This window comes from Urocampus carinirostris, chromosome 6, assembly GCF_059441175.1.
Source record: "Urocampus carinirostris isolate Australia breed hairy pipefish chromosome 6, RoL_Ucar_1.0, whole genome shotgun sequence".
NCBI lineage: Eukaryota > Metazoa > Chordata > Actinopteri > Syngnathiformes > Syngnathidae > Urocampus > Urocampus carinirostris.
In genome coordinates this window covers 30,658,896-30,664,721 of record NC_142354.1, presented here as the reverse complement: position 1 = coordinate 30,664,721, position 5,826 = coordinate 30,658,896, and positions in this window count along the sequence as shown.

The following is a 5,826-nucleotide window of genomic DNA, read 5'->3' as shown; positions in this document are numbered from 1 at the left end:
TTGGTGTAAAGGAAAACCTTGTTGTGCGAGGTTTATGTTCCAAAATGAAACCTTTCTAGGTGTAATCCATGAAGTAAAACAGTTTTATTTTTCATGTATAACGCTCTTTTTTTACCCCAAAAAAATAAAAAAAAATAAAGGGTATGGGTACGCGTTATAAGTGAGGTTTTACGGCAACGATTGATCTTTCAAATAACATCTCTGACCTCAATCGGACACAATGACTGTGACAGGAATCTAGCCTGGGGTCGTGGCAGTGAGAGCGCTGAATCCTTACCACTAGACCAGGGGTGTCGAACTCGTTTAGGCTGGGGGCCACAAATGCAATAAAAAAAAAATCTCACGGGGGCCGGACTAGTAAGTTTAAGAGAAAGAGAGAGGGAGGGAAAGAGAGAGCGATAAACCGATAGGGAGAACAAGGGAGACAGAGTAACAGTGAGAGAAAAAGAGGGAGCTGAATGGAGAAGTAGGGGGGAATGACTGTAGAGAGAAAAAGAAAGTGAAAAAAGAGAAAGATAAAAAGAATAAGAGAAGTGAAACGACAGAAAGAAAGAGTCAGCAGGATAAAAAGAGACAAAGTGAGGTGTGAGAGAGAGAGAGGGGTCAATAAAGGGAAAGAAAGAGGGTGAGAAAGAAAGAGGAAAATAGAAAGAAAGAGAATAAAAGAGTAAATTAGCAAAAATGGAAAGAGAGCAAGACAGAGAAAAAGAAAGAGTTAGAGAGTGAGAGAGAAATAGAGAAAAGAGAAAGAGAGAGTGAACAGGAGAAAGAAAAAGAGGGAGAATTTTTTTTAAAAAGAAGTGAGTCGTAGAGAAATGGAGAAATACTACCACAATTATCACGCCATTTTTAGTCCCAGACCTAGAGACAAATGTTAAAGAAAGGTGAAAACAAAATCGTCCTAAATATAGAAAAAACAATTTGCTTCCATTACTATCAGCGTGGATGACCCTCCCTCAGGTCACTTTTCTCACATGGTTAGTCTGTGCCTTGTCATAATAACATTTTATTTGTATTACTGTTTATTCTTATTGTATTTTAACCATTGTGTGTGTCAGTATTACGTGTTTCTGGGTGTTGGGCGGGGATCTCATTGTTTTATTGTGCACAGAATGTTTTTATACAGCACTTTGAATGACAATTAATTTCCTGAAAGGTGCTTTAAGTCAAGTCAAGCCATGTTTATTTGTATAGCCCTTATTAAACAAGAGGTCTCAAATGGCTGTACAGAAAATACAGACATTATCAACATAAAATATAGGTAATAACAGAGTTTTTCAAAATTCCTCAAGCTCACATTATCCCTAAACATTATCTGATAAGTTGAATTATACTACATTCAAAAAACTTAAATAACATAGTGATGTAGACCGCCCATGATATTAATTCTTATTAACTACATAATTAAAATATCATCAAAGTTTAGTACATACTTTATTAATATTTAGAATTTCTTTTAGTATGTGGCTATTTTATGCGATGTCGGCATATATGCGGGTATATACAAAGGGTTGGGTAGGGTTACTTTAACTGGATTACTTTCAATTACTTTTGGATTACTCCAATACCAAATATGCTAATAAAAGACAAAAGAAACTAAATATGAATACACTTTCTAAATTCTGTGCAGGCTTGGGGAGTAACGGAACACATGGAATGGCAAAAATGATGTTGGCAAGCTGTTTGGATTTATTTTCATTTTGTTTCTGTCGCATTTTATGTTAGCTTTGCTAGAGATCAAAGAGATCAAAGCCAGGAGAGAAAGCTTACCACGTGTTGTGAGTCATAATTGTATTCATATTTAGTTTCTTTTGTCTTTTATTAGCATATTTGGTATTGGAGTAATCCAAAAGTAATTGAAAGTAATCAAGTTAAAGTAACCCTACCCAACCCTGTATATACAGTACTTTAAAGTAATTTTGCTTGTGCTGGCCATTTTCATTTTTAGAAAAAAGGGTGAATATAGTCATACATTTTTGTTTTAAATATTGTTCAACTAATTTCATGTGGGAGCAATCCATTATCTAACTACAAAAATCCCCTGAGAGTCCACCCGAGCCAGCGTGAATACATTTGAAATAATTTGTTAAAAGCAAAAGAGCACGATGAGGTGTATCTGAGGATAAATCGGACTTTGAAAGGAAAAAAAGATTGTAAATGTTATGTTGGGATTGTGTTCATAGTTTACGTTGTCAAAATATGATTTTAAATATGGCCGAACGTATTAAGACTGTTTGTCACTAACGATGCCTTGTCTGGAGCTGTAAAATAAAAGTGATAAAAAAATTTATACTGATTAAAATAAAATCAGATTAGGGGTGAGGGTTGTACACGTGTGCATGAATAAAATATGGTAAATGCTTTCGTCTGTGCAGAAGGTTTTGTCGACATTATGGGTTTTAAAGAGACTTAAAAATTACAAGAGAATTGGCACGTACGTAACAAAATGTTGGGAAGCTTTTTTTAAAAAAAATAAAAATACAAATACATATTAAATGGCAACTTTATCGACGCACCGGTAGAGAGGAACCGGATACTGTTTAACCAATCAGAATGCAGAACACAAAGCAAAATCAGTTAACCTCTATAAAATTTGACCTAAAATTGGAGAATATAGGCGTTTTTTGTCTTTTTTGAAAGGTAAGGCACTGAAATTTTGCCCCAAACTGAAACAATCACCGCAAGTGCTAATACAGACGCTCCCCTACTAACGACCATTCCACTCACGTAAAACGGTAGATACGATCATTTCTTTTGGGAAAATATCCGAACATTGCTGTAAGTTAGATTTTATATTGTGCACCTTTTTCCGATTACTGTAGTGTTTCTTTCCGCCGCTACCGGCGTGTGGTGGCGCTGTAAAAGGTCAATAATTCGACAAATTTAAGTGTAACAATGGCGCGGATATATTAGGCATTCGCACGTTTATATTGGGGTCTAACTTAAATACACAGTGTATATCTGCAAAGTGTTCATTTCAGAATTCAATTGGCTCACCAATGTGTCAATCATCATTTGAATCTGTTACTACTGTTGGAAGATAATCCGGGCTAAACGAAGTGATCTCAGAGTCAGAGGGTCACGGCCATATTGAAAGTAATTTAAAAGTGTTCATTTGTAAACGAAAATTATTTGGCGAAACAGACAGATTGCAACAAGGCACATCCAATGATTCAAACATGCTTTTATGTGGATTTTTTCCCCTCTGCATTAGAGTATCTTTTGGAGTGAAAATTTTACTGGGCAATCCTGGATGTAACGAGTCCATGTTTGCAGAGAATCATCTCGTTAGCTGACCTCCAGGGGACGTTATTGGTGAGCTTTCCCTGCTTTATAGTTTACAGGTATCTTGTTTTAGACTGATGTTTCTTTGTAGAGTACAGTGTGTAAACCTACTGTACTTAATCTCCAACACGCTGAGAACTTTCACATTTTCGTTGTTTAATATCTCGTGCATCCATTCAATATGGTTGGTGTATTGTATAATAGGAGAAAATGAAAAGACAGGTTCTGACAGACAAGCTGAAAGAGGGTGTCGCCATATGCAGGCAATACACAAAGAGGTAAGTAATAGTTTCAGGAGCGAGCAGCAGCAAGTCAACTGCAGGAGAGAGAGTGGGAAAGGTGAGATGGCACAACATTCATTTGGACAGGTAACTTAAAATTAGTTTTATCTGGTTATATCAGTATCAGAAATATTTTATTAACACTCCACTTATTGAAACATGAATATTTTGTTTGTTTGTTTGTACATGATTCAATTGTTTGTTTGTTTGTAAATGATTCAAATTGAATCTTTTCTTCCGGCGCCGTCACGAATGGCAGCCACTCCAGCAGCTCCCGTGTTATTTTCGATTGTTCTCGATTGTTCTCAGCTCAGGGATGCTGCTGGAAATGTGAATTTCCCTTCGGGGATGAACAAAGTATCTATCTATCTATCTATCTATTTGTCAGTGTCTCTTGAATCCCAAGAATTTAGCTTTCCAATGATATGTAGCATGACATCTTGAGGTGACTGGTGATATCGCAAAATTACGTCTTTGTATATCAACAGTCCGACCGACAGCCATGAAAAGTCAACCGCGTTATGGCGAGGGTTCACCGTATTGGCAATTTGCGGGGATGCAATGACTTAACTTTGGAGGGATTTTATTTAATATCGTTCAAACTCATCTATGCATGCAGACTTGACGTTTAGCGTAGAGGTGAAAACGGGCGCCATATTTTGGACGATCCCCTAAAACGCTGACGCGAGCGAGGCTCAACACAGCTTGGCGCACCAGCCCCGAACATCCAAGCCTCGCTTCATTAGCTGCTCATGCCCTGGAGCTTGCTGACATTTACAAACTTGCTCCCGAGTCTCGTAATTATGAAAAATTGGACAAAGACACTCACGCTGTGAAGCTGGCGTCCGCTTTCACGCATTTTGTACAACAATGTCGAGAATGGCTTCGCCTGGGCCAATTATGAGAGAAAACCAAATTCCGGTGTCCTTAGCAATTCTTCAAAAAGGTGAACTTTGTCAGAGATATTTGGAATTGGAACAAATAATGTCTGGGGAGAATTGTTGGGCGGTTGCGACTGTGAGCAAGTCAAACCTTTTGGACGTCACTTATGATTTTTGTGTGAAATTCAGTGTGATCTAATCACAAATTTGTGACGTCCAGAATGGTATGACAAGATCACAAACAAAATGAACTCCATGTACTTTTTTTGTTGTTTTAATGAAATGGACTCAATCATGGGCACCAGGACTGGAAAAAATAACAAATTTTTGTTCCATTCACAGGTGATTTTGCCGATCTGGTTCAGTAAAGCCAGTTTCCTTTTCACTGTATTGCTACTTCACTGATTTGCATCGTGCATTGTGTTCTGCATTATAATTACCGTATTTTCCGCACTATAAGACGCACCTAAAAGCCTTTATTTTTTTCAAAAGCTGACCATGCGCCCTATAATACAGTGCGCCTGTAAATATTTTACTCTCCTGGATTTACTACACTCACGGTTTTAAGAAGACCATGGTTACGAATCATTATTGAACGTGATGGCTGCAAGAGAACTTAGGTGAGCTATGCGGCTTTATATGTTCCCGGTATCTTGTTTTAGAACGATCTTGATGTTTCTGTGATGAGTCTATTTTTATACTAAATTCAATTCAAAGTGTTTATAGTCATATGCACAGTAAAGAACCCTGTTTCCCTGCACAATAAAATTCTTACTCTGCCGTCCACACAGTTGCCAGCAAAAAATAAAATGGAAACTAAGAAATGTTTGGCATTTCTTGAATCCCAAGACTTAACCTTCCAAATGATATTGGGAACGATGCATTTTAGTGATTGGTGACATCATACAGACACTGTTTCCGTACATGTCTGAGACACGTATTTGCTTCTTTGCAAGCTTTCGGAATGTTAAGGGGGTAATAAGTTTGACTGAACTATCTGACTGTTTTGTCGACGTTCCCATTGTACCGCCTTATAATCCGGTGCGCCTTATGTATGGAAAATATAGGACCAAAAACTATTTTTTGGGGGTGCGCCCTATAACCCGGTGCGCCTTATAGTGCGGAAAATACGGTAGCTTAACAGCCTCCCGACTTATTATTTGACAGAGGAGTAGGTATTTGTTTATCTAACAAATATTTGAGCCTGTAAAAATGTTTTTTTTTTTGTTTCTGTGTACAAGGAAAGGTACTTATTTGTATAATGATTGTAATAAAATAATAGTTTATACCTCATGGATTTTGCCTATCACTGGTTATTTTTGGAACGTAACCCCTGCGAAAAGCGAATTTTATATTGTATTTTTTTAGCGTTTTTACAA